The 22,975-nt window shown below is 36.2% G+C and overlaps 1 long non-coding RNA gene across 1 annotated transcript in view; it reads right to left on the reverse strand.

Moving 5' to 3' along the window:
* LOC135362184 (uncharacterized) overlaps nt 1-22,975 on the reverse strand; it is a 76,610-nt gene that overhangs the window by 11,105 nt on the left and 42,530 nt on the right. Inside the window, exon 2 of the long non-coding RNA XR_010406658.1 lies at nt 222-324. This is a non-coding gene — a long non-coding RNA (uncharacterized LOC135362184). The remainder of the gene's footprint in view (nt 1-221; nt 325-22,975) is intronic.

Genomic DNA, 22,975 nt, shown 5'->3' on the forward strand with positions numbered 1-22,975 from the left:
TTCAGCAAAACCTTTCAGATAAAAATGTTAATAAAAGCCAAGATGTAAATTGGTAGAGAAAGCAATTATTCACCCACCCTACCATCAGAGAGTAGTAACCTGGCAGGATGTGCATGTGCATGTGTATATATATGAGACACCGGTAGAAAATTGGGAAGAAAGCAGTAGAAAGAAACTGAGAAAAGGTGGTCAGTGTTTCAGAATTGTTCTCAACTACTTACTGATAGGATCAAAGTAGAACCCTCCAGAGAAGCGGAACATCCTTTTTGCCTCTTGTGCTGGCCATTTAGGTAGACTTTAAATCCATGTTTTCTGATTTGGCTTCTGGTAAAACAAGCAAACAAACAAACACAAACTTTTGGCTTTTGGAAACTTTGGCCTGGCATGACCTATCCATTCTTTCTGTGGTCAGCATAGTCATTTTTATCCTGTCTGAAATAATTATAACCATTCTGTCAACATTACTCATGGAAATATAAACTTATTGTGAATAAAATAATATTCTTCGCCTCAGGTCATGATCCCAGGGTCCTGGGATGGAGCCCCATGTCTGGCTCCTTGCTCAGCGGGGAGCCTGCTTCTCCCTCTGCCTGCCCCCTGCCTGTGCACTCTCTCTCTCTCTCTGACAAATAAATAAAATCTTAAAAAAAAAAAAAAAAAAAAAATTAAAAAAAAAGGATATTCCCTGACTTGCCACATTTTTAAGCTTCTTTTAAATTAGGAATTAAGACTATAAGTACTAAAAAATAAATGTTATGACTGTTAGCCATCTGAATACATTGTAAATTTACTTACAGTACACACTACAAAGATATTTTTTCAGATAATATGCCCTATGACAATGACTAATCAGGTTAGTTGGACTTCCAGGAGTAGAAAGGAATTCTGAATGCAGTGAATGCAATGATTACAGCCATTATTCTTAAAAGATTGAAAACAATGGCCTTGGTGGATTACTTAAAGAAAATAAAATGCCCCTTTATTAAATTTAAGTGAACATTATCCAAGAAATCACTGTTCCAAGGAGAGCAATCCGAGGTTTCCTCACTGACATTTAAACAATGCCTTTCCTCACTGACATTTAAACAATGCCTTACAACATAACCAGAGTTGAGAAAATAATAGATTATGCCATATGTTCTTATTTAGTTCATGCCCCCAAAGGCCTAGAGAATGGGCATGATTTCATAAATTTAAACAAATGAAATAAATGTCTTGTACTTATAACTCTGTTACCTTTTAGGAAAAAAAAGAAAAAAAAAAAAAAAAGACTCAGTGCCAGGAGAGCCAGAGAATTAAGAGACCCTGTAAATGAAAGAACAGAAGGCTGTCTGCATTTTCACATTAAACAAACAGAACACAAGACAAGCAACAACAGATTGTTTGCAGTTTAGCAAAACAGTTAAGTTATTGCAGTTTATCTGGGCGGACTGTATATAAAAATATTTGTAAGTCTCATCTTATTTTGATTATTAATGGGAAAATATGACAAAAACTTCCTCAATTTTCTCAAGAAATTGAATATATTTTTAAGAGCAAGATGTACAAATCTTGAAGATTTCCCTAAAATCTAATCTTATTTCAGCTTCTGCATGTATCCACAAATGCAAATACTTACGCCTTTTCTCCCTATAATCATCTGACTCTACACCAGCATGTGTATCTGAGCCCTGGCTGTGGGTCCCACACCTCTGGGAATCATAATTATGTTCTTCACAAGCTCTACCAGTTTTGTTTTTTAATTTTTTCACATACAGAGTCAGTCAAGTTTTCTAATTTACATACCATGAAAAAAATCAATACAAAATTATATATATAGATTTCTTTTTCCTATTGACTTGCTAATCTTGTTCTTTTTTTTTTTTTTTTTTCTACTTCCTCTGAGGAATTCGTATACTAAGTAGATTATAATTCTTAGGAGAGCTATCATCCCCAAGTTGGGACCAATATTGTATTGAACCAATTATGTTTCTTTCTTACTTAAATCCCATACAGTCAAGTGAAATTATTTACTTCTGGCTACCCAGTATAAGTCATTCAGGGAATCTCATGCTCTCCTTCACTGATTATGGGCCTTGAAGGAAGTTTATTTCTAGAGCTAGTGACATCAATGTGCACTTAACTTTTTTAATGTTCATAATTTTCACCCAAATTACTTCATAGAGCAGAGAAAACATTTCCGGGGGAAAAAAGACCCAGAAATTTCTACTTTAAAATAATTAACTTGCTTTTGGATCCTCAATAGTTCTATGATTTCATTTAATCACACTTTTAAATTACCCAGAAATAAAAAGCCATACTCAACAAGATGAGGCTCAAATCCATGTTAATAGAATCAATCCAAAGATTCAGGACACTCCCAATCAGAATGTTTAAGCTACTCTACTCATTAAAGTTTTAGTCATTCAATTCATTCAACAGATTTCTAAAGCAGATATTATCCCAAGCCTGTGGGCTAGCTGCTTTCATACATTATCTACAACTCTCAATTCTCTGCTTCCAGTGGCACAGGACTGTATATATCAATACCCAACATCCGGAAAGGAAGGAGAAATTCTGTTGTCTGATCCTGAAATAGAGGCAGCTGGAAAGGGAAACAAGAACAAGAAACCAGATTGTCTCAGCTCTCCATAAATTCATACAGTGCTCTTTCTCCCTTAAAAAAAAAAAATACAATATTCAATCCAAAACCTAAGTGTAGAAGAATCGTAACTCAATTTTTTAAAACCCCTAATGCATAGGCACCAATGTCTGTGTTCTCCTCTTGGCTCTACCAGTTTTCCTGGTGGGTGTACCACAGCACACGTGTGCTGTAAATGGGTCCGGGCGTGATGAGGTTTGATCCTCTCCTTTCTTAGGATAGCTGGCTATGGCCTGGTATGAGATGCCCACAGTTAGCTGCCTCTACAAATATTATAAATTTTTATGAATTTCATGACTTATAAAAGGAAGCACGGTTATACCCAACCGTCTCCATCTTCCTGAACCAGTGAAAACAAACAGACTGACACTAACTGATCTCATGTTCTTCAAAATTATCTTCTAATGGCATAAACTTCATTCTCTGTGTCCCTCAGGGCTTTATTTAGTAGTCCTAATACTAAAAATTTATCTCTTTTGTCATCTGCTTTTATGAGACAATGACTGTTGCTGACAGAATGGGAAAAGCCTTTGGAGAAACTCCCAGGATCAAAAAGATGTTGGTTAGTATATCACAATAATACCTTTCTATATTTACACAGGGTTTTCATCAAGAATCAATGATGGAGCACTGGGTGTTATATGCAAACAATGAATCATGGAACACTACATCAAAAACTAATGATGTACTGTATGGTGACTAATATTACATAATAATAAAAAAAGAATCAATGATAGTTAAAAAATAACTATAATGTTTTCAAATTGCTTCAGCAACACAAAACAATACAAACAAACAAACAAACAAACAAACAAACAAATGGCTGGGAGGAGAGATGGGTTTATGGAAAAGAGACATGCCCAGGGGCAAGAGGAATAGCTGAGCTTTTTGTGAGACTAGACTCAAAATCACTCTCTCTGTTTCCATTTTACCATTTGGTCTTCTGTCTAGATTTCAGATTCATTTTTCCTTCACTCTTCTTTCATGCACAAAATATTTCCCTAATTAACTCACTCTTACATACTTTGAAAGATAATTTTGCACCTCTTCTCTCTCAAAATCTCCAACACCCCTTCGCACATATTACGCTCAACGGAGAACCTTACCTCATAGTCACTGAAAAGTAGAAGTAACCAGAAAAGCACTTACACATTCTCCCTACCATCATACCTACCAAATGACCTGTGTCTATCTTCAGACACTCTGCTTTCATCCTTCTTATAATAGAGAAATTGTTCCCTGTCTATGGCCAACACTTTCATTAGTGGACTAGAACACTGCCCCCTCACAACTGCTCAAAGATGTCAGTTCTATAATTACCCTCTCTTTTCTACAATTACCCTCATTTTTTCCACTCTCTGCTAGATCATTCCATAGTCATACATACCTTTAAGTTATAATATTTTAAAATATCCATCTTAATAAAAAAAACTTTGATCTACAATCCCCTTACAGTTTGTACTCTATTTCTTCACTCTTTTTTTTTTTTTAAAAAACCCTCATTGTAACAATTGTCTACATCTGCTGTCTTTATACTTCCTTGCTTCTTATTCACTCTTGAGTTCACCTTGCACATCTTCTTGTCCCCACTAATCCAGTAAAACTGCCCTTGTCAATCACTGTGCTGAACTCTAGACATATAACCTGAAGTCCACTGAGTGTATTCACTTCCATGTCTAATAGGAATCCCAAATTTCAGATGCTTACAACCACACTCTTGATTCTGTTGCCACTATAACCCTAAACTAACTTGCTTCCCCCACGAGTGTTCCTATTTCCATAAAGGTCACCACATTCACTTAGGAGATTCACCCAGTAAATCTGCTCTTTATTTAATACCTCATATCCAAACCAACAGTAAATCCTCTAAGCTTACTTTCAAAACATATTTTAAATCTAACCATCAGCCCATCCACTACCACCTTACTGCTTGACCAGCACCTTAAATGGTTTCCCTGTTTCCACTCTTTGTCACCCAAGATGATCTTTTGACAACATAAATCACTCCCCTACTTAAAACTCTTAAGAAGTTTTAACAGTGTCATTAGAAAAAATTCATAGAGCTTATCCTGACAAAGGATTTGGCTCCTGACTCTATCTCTAGTTTCATCTCTTATCTCACTCACATTAGTCCAACCAAACTGGTCTTCTTGCTTTTGGGCTTTCCTGCTTGCTGTTTTCCCTGCTTGGGTCATTATTCTCCAAGATAGCCAAAAGATTTGCTCCTTACTTAATGCCAGTCTTTGATCAAATGGCACCAGGTTAGAGTCAGTCCCTGACAATTTAAAATAATAACCCCCCTTTGCTATCTATCACCTTGCTCTGCTTTAATTTTCTTCACAACACTAATTTCTTAACATTATTTATGGGTTTTTTTTTTTAGATTATTTATTTATTTGAGAGAAAAGATGCATGCACAAGGGAGATATATAGATAGAGAGCCTGAGCAGGGGGAGGGGTAGAGGGAGAAGCAGACTCCCTTCTGAGCAAGGAGCCTGATGTGGGACTGGATCCTAGGACCCTGAGATCATGACTGAGCTAAAGGCAGATGCTTAACTGACTGAGCCACCCAGGTGCCCCAATTTATGTAATTATTTTAACAATCTACACATCCCAACAAATTAAGCATGTTTATTGACTGAAGTATTCTTGTCATCCTAGGGATAATAGGTAGACAATCATTACTTGCCCATTGAAAGATTCACAGAAAATAGCCAACCTAGTACCACCCAGAATACAGTTTCACGAAGTCTTCGTGTCCCAATTCGATATCTCCAGAACAAAGAAGAAAATGGCCAGATTCATTCTGATCTCGCAGTTATACAGTCCATCAGCCATGGTGAAAGGGTGGTAATTAGGCCCCACGGTACACAGAGTTCGAGTTATGGAAGAATAATTTCAGAAAAAAAGGATGTGAGTAGGCAGGAAAATTAAAATACTTTATCTTCACTTTCATCTATTCAACAAATATTTACTGAGTACCAACAGTGTGCCAAGAATCTGGAAAATAGGATACAACAGAAACTTGGCAAACAAGAACCTCTCTCTTAATAAATTTTTCATTTAGTGAAGGGAACTCCAAGTATATATGGCACTCTAACCAATGATCCATGGATAGAAGAATCAGAGTAAATAAAATCGAGTTATTTTGTTTTGCCACATGCTGCACATATTTAAGTGTATTAATTATAATAAGAATACTTAAGAATTCTCACACCACTCCTTCATGAAGCAAATATTGAATCATTCTCACACTGGTCTTGATTATACATTTATAGGTGTCTTCTCACTGAAAATTTTTGTTTCCTACATGTTATATATTAATAATTTATAAACATGGATATTTATTTCAAAAAGAATTCAGCTTTCTCAGGGTGTGGTATACCTGCATTTGACTCTTCCTCACCACCATTACTATAACATAACCACTCCTACATCTATTCTTTCTTAAATGGGTGCACCATGGGTTAAATTCTTCATTCCTATACGGTGTTTATACTTTGTTTTGGTCAGCTCTGTTTGTTGACCTTGGATTTGAATGCTTTAGGACTTTCATTTTCAAAATTCACTATAGCCCACAACTCCCCATTATTCTACAGTGGTCTTCTCAAACTTGAGCATGAGTCAGAATTACCTGCAGAGCTTGTTAAAACACAAGCTCTCAAGTTTTTGATTAGCTAGGTCTTCAGTGAAACCCAAGTATTTGTATTAGTTACGAGTTCCCTATTTGATGCTTATGCTCCTGATCCCAGGACTGCATTTTGACAACCATTGTCCTACACTACTTCTGCATTTACTTTATTTGCCGAGCCCTGCAGACACCTAAATTTGTGACCCATTGTAGCATATATGTCAAAAAACTATTTACTATAATTCTAACACATTTTTAACCTTTAATGAGAATCCCCACCTGGCCTGGGCTGTGATGACCACACATGGTGTTCTTTAAGGCTGGTTGGCCAGGACTTTTATGGGACTGTCTCATTAGGAACACAGAACTAAACCACACAAACTAGTTGTCTAATGTGAGGTTTCTTCTAAAAGGAATAGATAGTCTCATAGTCTTGGAGAAATATATACTGGGGTGCAAAAACTTGTGTTTATCACTTTTATCTTGATAATAAGTTCTTCTTCAAGTAATGATAACATAGGTAGTATTGACAATCTTCCATGTTATTTCTCACTGTAATTATATATATACATATACATATATACACACACATATAATTGTACATGTATGTGTGTTTATCTCTCTAGTGGACAGATACACACACACACACACACACACAGTGGTAGATAGAAGTGAATGTATATATATTCACCAGAGAGATTCACCATCTCTCTGTCCACCAGAGTGATTTCCATCGTAGACATGTTATTTTATTTTTTCTTATTTCTTTCCCTTACCTTCTTTATCTTACCTAAAGAATCACTACTGATTCCTCTTTTTTCAGCACCTACCTATTCTTCAAGACTCTGAAACACACTGCTTCTTGACTTGAACTCAGAGAGAATCTCACCTGTAGTTGTGATATGGAGCTGTTGCAGGTATGACATGAAAGGGTAACCACTATTATTTGTTTGGGATGTAGTATTATTTCAAAAGGGAAAATGAATTTGACAGTTATAAAGCAAACTATGTTGCCAGAGAATTAACAAATTTCTGTGACTAAAGACCTAGAACCTTTTTTCTTTATGCTCTCTCTATAACTCGTTTGTTTATTCAAAAAAAATTGATATGTGAAAAATGTCAAAGCAGTAAGTATCCAAATAGATTTATGCTAATCATGATATTGTTGATAAATATCTAACTTCCATATAGGTTGAATGGATCTTTGCTTCATAAGTTTAAAATCTTTTATGGGGCATCATTTGATTGATTTACTGTTAAATCATCAGAAATAATCAGCATCAGATTACAGAGATTTAAACTGTTAAAGATCTTTACCTAAAGAAGCTAGCAAATTGTGTTTTTAGTTCCCTGTCTTAGTTACTTCACAAATAATTTGGCTGATTTTGTTTGTTTTGTTTTTTCCATTGTGTCCCTCAGTCTTACAGCACAGACTTGGGAACTGAGCTGAGAGTTGGTGCCATTGTTGGAAAAACTGGGGGATGGAAAGGACAGCCACCTTGGTCTCTGCCTTTAAGTCTCAGACAGCAAGAAGTGGAGGTGATTCATTAAGACACACATTCCTCAAGGAAACTCCACCCTTTCTGTTGTCTTTGCCTGGAGCATGTTCACCCCGCTCCTTTCTTTGCCTGGTTAATATCGATACCTTCTTTTTCTCTGGGTTCAGTCATCACAACTAATTAGGTCCAATCCCCAATTATATCCTCTCATAACACCACTAAGCTGTTTTTTATTGCGCTTATCCCACTTGTATATATTCATTATTATATTATCAAATAAATGCCTCCGTGGCCCCAGAGAGTGAATTTCCTACAGGCAATAGTGTGTTTTTGTTCACCAACACATTTCTGATAGTCACACCATGCCTGACAATCCAGTGGGTACTAAATCTGTGTATCTATGTTAATATCTATATATGTGTGTATGTGTTAAATGGATGAATATATGAAAATATCTTGCCTCATAGTCTACCATTTGGGTTGAAAGTTCCAAAATTATAATCATTAATGATTATGCAAATGAAATAAAGATTTTGTCCATTTGCTCCCAGCTAACATATGAAATATTATCTAGAAGCTTTTCCTGTCTATATAGGCAACTTATTAGGCCCTATCAGTCCAGGTGGCTCATTCGATTACATTTTAATTGAATGATAGGTGACAGAGTATGGCAATGCCCCTCCAAGCATATTGAAATGTGGCATGCACTGAGAGCCCAGGAGAGCAGCACAGACAGTGCAGGGCAAAGCTGACCATCTGATTTGGTAGAGCAAGCTCTGAAATAACGGAGAGGGCTGCCGGCCATAGAGGCTTGTCTAAGCCCAGCTCTACTGGATGCATACTCATCTCACAAATTTTTGCTCTTGTTAGCAGGACACTAACTAGTAAAGACTATTATAACATAATAGCTTAAAAGGGAAAATGACTGTGAGAGGACTTCTGACCCCCATTATAAAATCTTTAGCAATTTGTATTATTTGATTAGAGTCCACTGCAATTTTTGACTCCATTAAATAGCCACTACCCCAGATAAAGAAGAAACTGGAAGTTCATGATTTCCTTCTTCAACAAGTAATAGAATAGCTTGATCTTGAGAAGTTTGGGAAGGACTGCTGGATCTTACCTTGTGGGTAAGAACAAACATGGTATTTTTTGTTAGCTTTCTAATACTGCGCAAGTAAAGACTTCTTTGAATATCATGGTATAATGTCTTCAGTGGGTCAGATATCTAGAGAAGTTTGTTCATTTATAATATAATGTAAAAATATGTATTTTAACCATAAAATCTGTTTAAATACCCATAATTATTTCCTTATTTATTACATTTCAATGATGGAGTTTTCAAAAAATTCCAGAAAAATTAATATGTACCTTGATATATTCAGAATAGAACATATTTTTATTTTCTTTCATCTGTGTTTTAGTATTGAAAAATAACAAATAAGTGAACTTGCCCGGCATTGTATGTATTTAGCATAATTATATGTTTGAATGCTTTATTGTGATAAGTTAACCAGGGATGATAAGATACTATCAAAAGTTAATAAAGTCTTCTTAAGTACCAAGTTAGGATTTTGACTTCAATTTGATAATAATGTTCAGTTATACTTTGGTTTAACCTGTTTCAGAGTTTACTTCTATTAATTTGACCTCTCTATTTTTAAAATATTTTGATATGAAGGTACCATCAATAGCTGTGGCTTCTATGGCTTTGCATATCTGATAGTTATCTTGAAACTTTCTTAACTGGCTCTTAACTGTCAGTAATGCTTTTTTTTTTTAAAGATTTTTATTTATTTATTTGAGAGAGAGAATGAGAGAGAGAGTATGAGAGGGGGGAGGGTCAGAGGGAGAAGCAGACCCCCTGCTGAGCAGGGAGCCTGACACGGGACTCGACCCCGGGACTCCAGGATCATGACCTGAGCCAAAGGCAGTCGCCCAACCAACTGAGCCACCCAGGTGCCCAACTGTCAGTAATGCTTAACAGCATTCTCAGCTACCGTGCTATCTCTCGCTGCTTCCAAATCTCACATTCTGACCTCCAGATTCCTCTTATAAACCCCCAAAAGCAGTGCTGCAAGCAAATGTGCATTCTCTGCAAGATCAGATTGGACCTTGTTTCAAAGCCTGATACACCCACAGATGAAACTATAATCACAACCTGATAAAATTACCTTGCTATTGTTTCTTGGTAGATAAAGCTTCTCTAGAGGCATAGAAGATGTCACTTGAATGGAATGTTCTGCAAAGGACTGCAAGTATTTCAGATACTTTACCTGTATGAATACTTTAATAGCATAAACAGAGGTGTGAAATAACCTCTCTTTCATTAAATTAATAAACATCAAACATTTTTACTTAGTTTTTGAGTTGTAAGTTTACCCATATATTTTTGCAAAATTTCACATATCACCACCTCAATAAACTTATCCTGATAGAGTAATCCCCGCAAACCTCAAACTCATCCAGTTTAAAGCTAGCCTTAGCTTTAAGACTGGGAAGAAATCTGAGAGAAGAAAATTGATTTTTCAGATATTGATGGGAGACTTGGGAGGTTAGCTTAAGAAGCCGTTGGCCGAGTGATTATGACTCCCTTTGTAGCCTCTCTTTCCTTGCCTTTCCTTGCCATATCTTTGTTGTTCTGTGAAGAATTCCCAATATAATGTTACTATTTAAGTAAGTGTTATGTGCTAATGCTGCTAAAATGTATTGTGTTAATAGTGACACTTCATTCACTTAAGTACTAGCAACATATAGATATATATATATTTTTTTAAAGATTTTATTTATTTATTTGAGAGAGAGAGAATGAGAGACAGAGAGCATGAGAGGGAAGAGGGCAGAGGGAGAAGCAGACCCCCTGCTGAGCAGAGAGCCCGATGCGGGACTCGATCCCGGGACTCCAGGATCATGACCTGAGCCGAAGGCAGTCGTTTAACCAACTGAGCCACCCAGGCACCCCATATAGATATATTTTAAACTAATATGGACCTCATAGAAATCATCCCTAGATAAGCACCAACAAAAAGGGAAAAAATGCATATTTCAATAATAAGAGCAAATATAAAACATATTAGTCAACACTTCTAAAAAAATAAAATGTATAGGTTTTATTCTGATTGCAAAATAAACATTAAAGAATGTCTTAAAGTATAAGAACACAAAGAAAACAAATAACCTTAGTAATCTCACCCTCAATGATAATCACTAAGAGCATTTTTGTTTATAGCCTAACAGGATTCTTCATGTATATACATACACATTTGAATTTCTACAAAAACACAGTTGTTTAATGTGCTGTTATATTCATAATAAAACATCATGATTATTTTGCCCATGTTATTAAATATTCTATGGCATAAGTTTTAATGGGTGTCTGCTGTATCAGCGGACCAGCATTCGCTTAGCCAACTCCATATTGCTGTATATTTAAGCTATTTCCCAAAATTTATAAAATTTTGTCCAAGATGCTTATTTGTACATATTTGGAAACATCTTCAATGATTTTGGTAGGAAAAATTATTAGAAGTAGATTGATAGGTCAAACAATGTAGATATTTTTTTTAAGCTTCAAATATATATCACCAAACCAAATTCTAACATTTTGCACCAAAATCATCACCAATACTCCAGCCTGGGCTCCCCAAAATTTCAAAGGATAGTTAGGAATTCTCTTCAAAACTCACAGGAAATCTATACCTGCATCCATTCTTAGCAACATCGAGTATATTTTCATATTTGTCAATTTTATCAATAAAAATTTACCTCATTTCAAATTATAGTTCTTTGTTTATTATTAAGCTTGAGCATTTTTCACATATAATGATCATTTAAATAACTTCTTTGCATCATGTTTTTTCCTCTGCTTTCTGTCATTTTCTATGAAGTTAAGCCCAATGGGGCTCAGCCCAATAAGAATGGGAAAGAAATTCCACATACAATTCTCTTCGACTGAAATCAGAGAGGAAGAATCTGTGAGTGAACCACCCTAAGAAGCCAGTGATGAATGGAGACCTGCCCACACAACAGCACAGTACCATCCAGCATCATTTAGCACCAGCTCCCTACACCTTTCCTGTGATCTCTAGAGAGATTCTTAACTCTTCATTGTGGTTTTGGGAAGCTCAGCTTTAGTACTGACTGCCTAGTGCCTCTCTAGCTGACCCATCCCAGACCATTGCATGATTCCTGCATAGAACTACATTTTCTGGTACTTGCCTTCCAAATGTTAACCTATTTCCCTACATTTAGTCTCCAGCTTCCCTAATCTACAGTAGTCATCTGATCCCTTCATCAATACCCTGTACACCTGATCAAAATTGTAAGCAGCAGTCAATACCCTGTACCGATGATTAGAGTGACATGTCAGGCCATTCTTCCCTTTCCTAGCTCTATATCCCCAGCCCTGTCCAATTGTCACCCAACAATGATTGGCATGAGATAGAGATTTTTCCATCAGACATACAGATCTCTCCAATACATCCAATAATCTGAAAGACAATTCTACAGAGGTGAGGGTAATCAATAATAAGAGTACTTAAGGCCATGTTAAAATAAAGAATTTTGGGATATTTATCTTGAAATGTTAACTGGAATCGGTGTGGATGAAAGAGACACGAACGGTAAGAAAATATATTAGAAGGCTGTTCTGCATTCCAAAAGAAAGATGACGAGTCAGGACCAGGGCAGGGGCAGGGACCATGGAGAGAAGAGGAAAATGGAAAAGATTTCATCTACAGATTTGCAAGCATATACTGGAAAATTGGCAGGGGGAGGGGGCAGAAGTGGGAATGACGGAAGCAGAAGGAAGAGAGAAACCAAGGATGATGTTGAGGTTTGTAAGAGACCTAGGTTAACAGTTATCCTGTCAATTTGTATAGTTCATATGCATCCAAGCCAATTAGTTTTATTCTGTGTGAAGGTTATTTCATGTAGTAGAAAACTTTCCAAAAAATGTCTCAGTGACTCAGGTGATATTAGACATCAGAACATCTAATAAAACTACGCAAATACTGAGAACATGTTACAATTTCTGGAATAGAGATCATTTCAATCTTCTAATTAGGAATACAGCCTAGGGTGTCTTGTTTTAAATGGACCCCATTTATTATTGTACGCCTTTTAAATGAATCCTGTTTTAGTCTTGACATTTTAGCAAGAAGCTGGATGGAAACTTAGTTAATTGGTTCATTCTGCTATGGGAACATGGCCACCAATTAGAATATAGGCTCTGAAAGTGTTAAGTTCTGCTACACTGCAGGTGGAAAAGGAACCTCTGAGGTATTCTCTAGCTTGCCTCTTGTAGTAATAATTATATATAAAAGAGCTATGTCTCAAAACCATAGCTTCTGGCATGAATTAATTCATCTGTATTTAATACGAAGTAAAAACCACCTAAGTGGTCAGTGTTTGTTTCTTTATTTTGGCTAACACATTCCAGAATCAATAAACAGGATTGATGGAAGAGGGGAGAAAGGCAGTATTGCAATACAAATTCTATACTCCAACCAGCCTGAATTCAGATTCTGGCTCTGCTGCTTATTAGCATCCTGACCATGAACAAATTATTTCTCTAAAGTTCTCTATCCTCCAAGATAGAGATGATAATAATAAAATAATAATAGTATCTTCCTTGAAGGGTAATTATGAAATTTAAATAAGAAAGGGAATGCAAAATACCAATATGCCTGGCACTTAGTATATAGTCAATAATGGCCAGCTATTATTATTATTTGTATAAAAGAGTATTTTGCACTGATATAAGCTATGAACGTAAAAATCATGAGAAGTGGAAAGCAACAGATATAAAAATGGCCAAAAACAGATTAGCAGGTTTTTGAAGTCTCTTTTTTCTAGCCAGCTTGTCTTTATGATAGGTTAATTATAAAAAAAGACAAAAAAAAAAAAAAAACATTCTCCACCTTTTCCTATATCCACATCTTTTGCCGTATAACTCTGCAGTTCCTTCCTTTAGAAGGTAGACACTCTGGCCAGAAGAATAAAGCAGAGGTGACCGTGTGCCAGTTCCAGGAGAACTTGGAACTGTTCATAATCTTATATACCTCCTCATGCTGTTTCTTGAAAAAGAACCAGCCCAAACTGGTCTGCTGGAGGATGAGAGATCATGTGGACCAGACAGTAGATAACCCAGCTGCGAAAATCCTAGACAAGCTAGCCACCAGCTGATTTGCTGATGACCACAGACACAGTGGAAACTGGCACAGCCCAACCCAGATCAGCAAAAACACCAAACCGTGGACTTGTAAACAAAAACAAGTGCTTATTGTTGTATGCCAACAGGATTTTACTTGCTTGTTATACAGCATTATTGTGGCAATAGATTATTGGTCATTCTCTTTGAAATTAAGAAACTGAATGCATCTTTGGCAAAAGGAGTGGGGGAAAAAAATGTCTGGTTTGTGAATAAAGGCTTAAAAACCATGAAAGAGAAAAGCAAGACATAGTAATTTAAATTACCACTTAAGGACTAAGTGCCAGAGAGCATGCTAAATACCATAAGTATATAGGGGCACCTGGGTGGCTCAGTCAGTTAAGCCTCTGCCTTTGGCTGAGGTCATGATCCTGCGGTCCTGGGATGCAGCCTGGGATGGATCCTATGAGTCACTTTTCTTTCATCTCAGCTGAGTCAGCTTCTCCCTCCCCCCTTTGCCCCTCTCCCCGCTCATGCTCTCTCTCTCTCTTGCTCATCTCTCTTTTTCTCAAATAAATAAAATCTTTAAAAATAAATAAATATATGTATATATAAACATATAATACATACACATATGTGATTTCATTTAATTCTTATGAGAAGCTTTTGAAGAAACAAGTCAGAAGAAATCAAAGCTGAGGGAATTTAGGTAACTTATCCAAGCTTTCACTGAAATTCCTGCTCAGGTTTGTCTGACTCCAAGGGCATATTTCAATGCCTCTGTGATACTGTCTTCCAGTATAGATTTATTTATAACTCACAAAGCCTCTGCATTGTTGACTAGAGCTTGATTAATAAATAGTTTTATCAATGACTTAGAGATGAATTTTCTAGGGTAATTATGAATTATTACCCCAGACTGTTTTGGGCTCCATTTACTAAAAACCAGGAATCAAAATCAGTAATCTAAGTACAAATAAGGCAAAACACTTTCTAGGATAGATGTATCCTTTTTTAAAAAAGATTTTATTTATTTATTTGAGAGAGAGAGAGAGCACAATAGGGACAGCATGAGAGGGGAAAGGTGGGGAGAGGCAGAGGGAGAAGATGACTCCCCCCTGCTAAGCAGCCCCCCACCCCCACCCCGGGATCATGACCTGAGCAGAAGGTGGGTACTTAACCGACTGAGCCACCCAGGCATCCCTCTTTTTTTTATAGTTAGCAAAGTAATAAATTCTAAAGAGTTTCAAAGCACATAGACAATCTGAGGACAATTTAGAATAAACCGATCAAAGCAGTAGGTTGAGAGGGAATGGGGCAAATTGCATGAAGGAATATTTAACTGTTCTGCTTTTGGAGCTTTCAGAAAGCAACTTCTCTTTTCTAAAGGCCTAAATACATAAGATAATTTTGTGAAAATTATTAGAAGAGAAGTACACAGTGTAAACAGTTGTGAAAAGAGAATGAACTTGAAACTTTATGGACACAGGAATATTACTGTACAGTGATCCTGGGAGAAATAGGGTATCCAATTTAAAGCAAAATTTCATCAGCTTGACTGAGTGAAATGTCCTTGTGCTGCTTACCCCCAAAGGAAAGGAAAAGTTTGTTTTTCTGTTCTAGAAGCTGCCTGTCATGCAGCAGTGAACATGAGCCATCCTATGAGTCACTTTTCTTTCATCTCTAATCTCTTTTCACAGTGACAAATGAATCACAGAAATCAATCTCAACTTTGACGCCGAAAAATCTTCTGTGGGATTTTTATTTGAAGAGAGTAAAGACAGGTGACCTAAAATGTCACATTAGGAGGCAGACAAAATGAGTGTGGGGCTAAGCTGGGTGCCAGGCATGCACTGAAAGGGTCTGGCATGTTGGAGAGAGCTCAAGCTCTGGACATAGAGCAGATGAGTCCGCATCCTGTCCCATGGCCTCTTAGCTGTGTGAGTGGGAAAATCAGTCAGCCTCTGGATGACTTAGTGTCTTCATTTATCAAAAAGGGGAGATAAAAATATCTACATAGTAGGACTGTGATGAGTATGAAACACATATTTAGACCTTTTCTTCAGAGTCTAATAAAAGCATTAATCAAAAATCAAGGTAGGTACTAATTAATCCCACAATCATTTTACACTATATTACCTAGTGCTATAAACTATTTTGCTATTTTCTGCATGAATATGGTTTTCTATCTCCCTAATTAAATGACTGTTACCAAAAAGCATTGCTTTCTTTTTCTTTTTTAATGTGCCCTTCAGTTCTGAATATTTGGAAGACACTCTGCCCATAGAAGGAACTCAATAAAGGTAGTGATAACTATTGAGCTACATATTTTAAAGAAAGGAGTGAGACACTGCTGATCTATTTATTTATGTGGATTCGGAAAGCACATACCAAAGACACAACAAAATAACACATTTACTGATGATATTTGTGCTCATTAATAAAGTTTTACATTATCTCCATGGTTCTTTCTTCTGCACCAGGGCTTCATGGACAATCTTAATGCATACAATTTGTTTCCCAGTTCTTAGTATGAATTAGCTAGGTAATACTGAACACAATGGAACTTCTGCTGAATACTCTGGTCTACTTATTAGACACAATTACTGTCAAGTTAAGAAATCACATAGTGGTTGCTGAGCTCCCGTTACTACTCATTAGAAAATTCTGGAGCCAGGAGCAATACAGAAAGAAAGGGGATTATTAAGGTTCACTTTTTATGCTAAACAAAGGTTCCATTATTAGCACATATTGAGGCATTTCAGCTTACACTAAATTAGCTGCCTTTTAAAAGACACCTATATTTAAAGGCATTAAATAAAAGCAGTGGTTAAAGGAATCCTTGCTCTGTTACAGAACCTCTGATGAATGACTGAGTCCTGATATAAGTAAAATACAGTGTAAACATTCCCCTAAGCTAAATTTTAGTGGACTGTTGTTAAATGTAATAACTATAAATACAAAAGCTACTATTTTGTGATTAGTCCCATGGAATCATCACAATGTTAAGCTTTGGCTTTAGTTTCTTTCAGTCAATGTTTTCAGTCTCAGCACAGAAGTAGTTGTGCCTGTGAGTGTGAGTGTAACTTTAAAATCCACTAATTAGCTGCCTTTTTATACCCAAATTTATCTTATAACTTGAAAAGGAAGAAGAATGAAAATGTAAGAAAAAAAAAATTATACTGAGTAAAATATGCTAAGGCCTTCCCTACAAATACATAGAAAACTTATCATTTTAAGATAAGGTGAGCATATCATTAGAGATTTATTTGTCAAGCCCTCGGAATTGTTTTGATTTTAATACTTGGACAAAATTTATCCGCAATTCCTAAAATATAGAGAGATCTTAGTTTATTAATATAGCGCCATCTTCTGGCAAATATTAAGAAGGGCAGTTGGTTTTGTACCAAGACAGTATTGAAATCGTTTAAAGAATTTAATGAAAAATTGACCCATTGTAACAAACATCTAGAATTGCATTCTACAGGACATTCTTAACATTTTAGTGTTATGTTAATATGCTACTTGTTAATCTTGACTTCTAACCTTTACCAAGTTTAAAGTTATTGTCAAATTGCTACAACATGGCATAAATTCCATTAAGCCAAATTGTAAGATGAAGTTATATATGCTATTTGCCTTTTACATATAATATGTAACTTTATATATAACATATTTTGTATGTAATATAAAATACATACAAATATAAAATGCAAAACATATTCAGATCATCACTTTTAAAAAGTAGAGTTATTTAATATAAATATAATTATATACACATATATATATAATCCAAAATTCTATATATATAAGACCCAAGATCTACAAATAGGCCAGCCTTTACAGGAATAACAAAGTGAAACATCAAAAATTGGTGCTTTTCTAAATATACCTTACCAAAAATTAAAATGCAAACAAAAAATTAAACAAAACTTCTTAATGTATAAAAGAAAAAGAGCCAATAACTCTAAAATATAATCGTTATAATCATCATCAGTGATAAATGCTAACCTCCTTAATATGTTAAAAGTTCTAACGAATCAGTAAGAATAAACGGCAATCACAATAAAAAAATGAGATTAATTAAATTTTGTAAATAAGGGATAAGAATTGAACAAAGAAAAAGTTAAAGAAATAAACCAAAAAATACCTTTACCCTCAAACACAATGAACTATAAGCTAAAAACAACAAAGCAAGAGTTTTTAGCTACAATTTGAGAAAAAAAATAAGGCTGTTAATTTATTACTTTATGATATAAATTTATACCATATTTCTGAAGGGTTATTTGGCAATAAGTACCAAAAGTTTTTTTTAAATGTATATATCTCCTCAGGAAATAGTCAAACATGTGAGAAACATGTAAAAAGAATGCTTAAAAATTTGAGTTTTGTTTGGTTTGTTTGTATTAAATATAGGGAATTTTTGGAAAGAATCTAGATGTCTTAAAATAGGAGATTTTTAAATATATTTTAAATATATTTTATATATATTTAAAGCGCATTGCCTTTGTGTATGCTATTAATTCATGGAATGATGTCCACAATATATTGTTCAGAAAAAAATATAAAATGAAAATAAAACAAAGTAATATGTATATTATGATCCCATGGAAAATGATGGATGGGTGTACACTGATTATTCACAGGTCATCTCTGCATATTGAAATTATAGATAAGTTAACCTTCATATTAATCCATATATTCTATGTTCTAAATAATAAACTTATTTATTTTATACATTTTATTAAATAATAATTTACTATTTAGAACATAGACTTCTAAAAATGTCAAGTTGTAAATCTTTACTTTTCAAGAACATAAAAAATGAGAAAAATCAGTAAATCTTAAGAGCCTGTGTTTTGTGGAGTTATACAAAGTATAATTATACATAGCATAATTGAGAAATTAAGATTACAAATCAATAATATAATAGGATAGAAAAAAAGTACTGTATGAGTGAATAAATCAGTCAGGACATTTTTGCTTTAAGAAACTGAAACCTTGTTGAATGTTCTTAAGCGAAAGAAAGAAAGAGAGAGAGAGAGAGAAAGAAAGAAAGAAAGAAAGAAAGAAAGAAAGAAAGAAAGAAAGAGAGAGAGAGAGAAAGAAAGAAAGAAGAAAGAAAGAAAGAAAAAAGAAAGAAAGAAAGAAAGAAAGAAAGAAAGAAAGAAAGAAAGAAAGAAAGAAAGAAAGAAAGAAAGAAAGAAGGAAATTATTTGCTTTCACAACTGGGAAGGGCAGAAGTAGAGACGATTTTAAGGATGGCTGTAAAGAAGGACTTAAAAGCAGCTAAACCTGGACCCTGTTCCTGTCTGTGTGATATTATTGTCTAATGGCACCTTCTTCATGTGGTGGTTGCAGGAAATGGTCCTAAGCAGCTTAGGGCTCATACCCGTATAACTCCATTAAGAGAACTGCAGTTTAAAAAAATATTCTGACTGGTTGAATATAGTCCAGGGTGTGGGTTAACATGATTGGTACTTCCCACTGTTAAAAAAAAAAAAAAGATTCTATCACTTGTTAAAATAGTAAGGAAGACTTTATTCGAGACTATTGTGATAGGTATCAAGACAACCACAATAGGGGAGAGAGACTGGGGCTCAACTCAATATAGCAAAGACAGCTGGGATTTAGAGTCAACAAGCAGAGTGAGGGAGTCACTGGATAAAAAATTATGAAGAGAAGACATCAAACATAGAGGAATTCTTGCCAAATCCAATTCACAGATTTCTTGCTGAAGACAGGCCAAGATAATCAGATATCAAGGATTGGGAGATTCTCAATAAACTGACTTAGCAGAATTCCTGCTACAACTAGACTAGGTAGGCTGAAGATGGATGAGACTGAGGATGGGACCTAGCTGACAAGTGGGCTCCAAGGAGTCTGACCAAAATTTGGTCAAGAAAAAGGTCTCTGTCACTGCTAACCACAAAGCTTTGAAAAGGAGCAGGATATGGCACAGAATTTTGTTCAAAACAAATAATAAGTACTTAAATACCATAGTGCAACTCACTGGAAGCTTATAAGAAAGAGATTGTTTTTCTTTTATATGTAATTGCTTTTATCTGTCCTGGAAACCTGGAACTATACTGTAATGCTATCCACAAGATCCATGCCATGCAACTTTATTATAAATGAAACCTTGGTACAATGAGATCCTTTTGGTATTTCCAGTAATAAATCCCCTTGGATAGGATCAGAAACACATCCACTTTATCCTGAATTCTGCATTCTCCACAGTAGTGTTATAAGGCTCCAGTCTTACATCATAAATGTGAAAGTAAACCCTCAAACATTTTTGATATGGATGGAAAGCCTAAGAATTATCTTTACTATGACCATGTAATGCTATGCAGAATTCAGAGTAGCTATTATATAAATGCACTCTACTCTCTCATGAGATCTATGTACCAAATAATAGCTGCCAACCAAGCTGAACTCAAAGCCAACCAAGGTGAACTCAAACTCATTAGAAATGAATTTCTAATTCGTTACTTCATAGGGAGTTTGAAATACGCTCCTTTAAAAATCTGCTGGATGGGGCGCCTGGGTGGCTCAGTTGGTTAAGCGACTGCCTTCGGCTCAGGTCATGATCCTGGAGTCCCTGGATCGAGTCCCGCATCGGGCTCCCTGCTCGGCAGGGAGTCTGCTTCTCCCTCTGACCCTCCCCCTTCTCATGTGCTCTCTCTCATTCTCTCTCTCTCTCAAATAAATAAATAAAATCTTTAAAAAAAAAATCTGCTGGATGAAGTTCAAGAGGGCAGCATAGGAAGATCCTGAACTTACTCCTCCCACAGACACAACAAATCTACAGCTACATATGGAACAATTCCCTCTGAAAAAGACCTAAAAACTAGCTGAACAACTCTTCCACAACAAAGGATAAAAGGGCCACATCAGGGGGCACCTGGGTGGCTCTGTCAGTTAAGTAACCAGCTTTTGATTTCAATTGAGGTCATGATTTCAGGGTTGTGAGATCAAGCCCCACACCAGGTTCCACAGAGCCTACCTAAGATTCTTTCTCCCTCTCCCTCTGCTCCTCCCCCCTCTCATGCATGTGCAAGTGCTCTCTCGCACACGCACACAAAGAAAGAAAGAAAGAAAGAAAGAAAGAAAGAAAGAAAGAAAGAAAGAAAGAAAGAAAGAAAGAAAGGAAGAAAAGAAAGGGCCACATCAAGATGGGTAGAAGAGTCAGAGAAACAGTCTCATCAAAATCCTCACCCTTAGTATGGCAACCCATAATTAGAAGAGATCTCACAAATATGAAGCTGCTCCCTGAGGAGCAAGGGGTTTGTGCCCCTCATCACATACTCCAGCCCTTGAGATCTGCACAGGAGAGATGAGCCTCCAAAATATCTGGCTTTGAAAACCAGTAGAGCTTATATCCAGAAGAACCATAAGGCTATAGAGAACAGAGAGTCCACTCTTAAAGAGCTTGCACAGAGACTCACTCACCCTGGGACCCATTGTAAAAGCAGCAGTTTGAAATGCACCTATACCATATGTGAAGGACATTCATTTGCTAACTTAAAGCATCTGCCAAAGGTGCAGGAGCCTGTTGGGACTCTCTGCAAGGATAGGGGTGCTGGCAGGCACCATTTTTGCACTCTCCCTCTGACTTCCTAGTGCTGGCGGTCACACCCTGCTCTCACAGCAATCCCACAGTCCCACCAAAGCTAACAGGCAAGTGCCCTTGCTGCCATGGCTCCCAGGGTCCTGCCAAAGCTGGCAAGCTTGCACAGCCCACACATTGAGCACTTGGCTCTGGTGGCAGGGGGATTACATTTCTGGGCCCAGAGGTCTGAAACAATTGGAGAGACAGTTCTTGGCAGGCTACCACCCCCAGAGCACTGCAAAGACTGAAACACACCACCAGTTTTCCTGTGAAAAAGTCTATTGTCTGAGAGCTTCAGCTTGGGGGAAGGCTTCAGGTTTACTATCTAGAGGCCACAGAAGTACTCTCAGGGAACATATCCTTGGCCTTCCTACAGCCCACTGATACCTCCCAGAAAGGAGCTTGTCTGGAACCCCAATTTTTTGCAACTGTTATGAAGGGAACAGGAGATTCAGCTCCAGATTGCCTGGTCTGGCAGCCAGCAGATTATACACCTGTGGTCCCACAGGACTGTATATATTTGCATAACTTAAAAGCTGCTGCCTGAGGGACTAACTTCCAATGAACCTGAAACTAGGCATTGACTAGATCTCTCTGTCTGGAACACTTGCAGGTCTTAACACACCTTCAACAATTAGGACCTATCAAATCTAAATCAAGTTGCTTAGACAATCACAAAGGTTTAAGAGACAACCAAGAGTGAGGGCAGAGGTCAAAATAAGTCTCATCTCCTACACGAGTCCACTCTTTCAAGCTGGAGGAGATAGCTATTTTGCTTAATAAATAGAAACAAATACAGAGAGTCAAGAAAATGAGGAAACCAGGGAATATGTTCTAAATGAAAGAACAAAATAAAACCTCAGGAAAAAAACCTTAATGAAATGGATATAAGTAATTTACCTGACAAAGAGTTCAAAGTGATGGTCATTAAGATGTTCACCAAACTTGGGAGAAGAATGGATAAACACAGTGAGAACTTCAATAAAGAGAAGGAAAATATAAGAAAATAAGTCACAAAGCTGAAGAATGTAATAGCTTAACTGAAAAATACACTAGAGGGGTTAACAGGAAACTAGATGAAACAGAGGGAAAAAAAATCAGTGTTGTGGAGGATATGGCAGTAAAACTCATCTAAACAGAGCAACAACAACAGGAAAAGTCTTAAAGAGAAAATAGCTTAAGGGACCTATAAAACAACATCAAACAGAGTAATAGATTATAGAGGAGAAAAGAGAGAGAAAAGAACAGAAAACTTATTCAAAGAAAAAATACCTGAAAACTTCCCTAACTTGGGGAAGAAAACAGAAATCCAGATCCAGAAAGCTCAAAGAGTTCTAAACAAGATGAATCCAAAGATACCCACACTAAGATATATTATAATTAAAATGTCAGAAGTTAAAGATAAAGGGAGAGTCTTAAAAGCAAGAGTAAAACAACT

Source organism: Mirounga angustirostris, unplaced genomic scaffold (assembly GCF_029215605.1).
Source record: "Mirounga angustirostris isolate CCGP_5_RB_7025 unplaced genomic scaffold, mMirAng1.0.hap1 SCAF_12, whole genome shotgun sequence".
NCBI lineage: Eukaryota > Metazoa > Chordata > Mammalia > Carnivora > Phocidae > Mirounga > Mirounga angustirostris.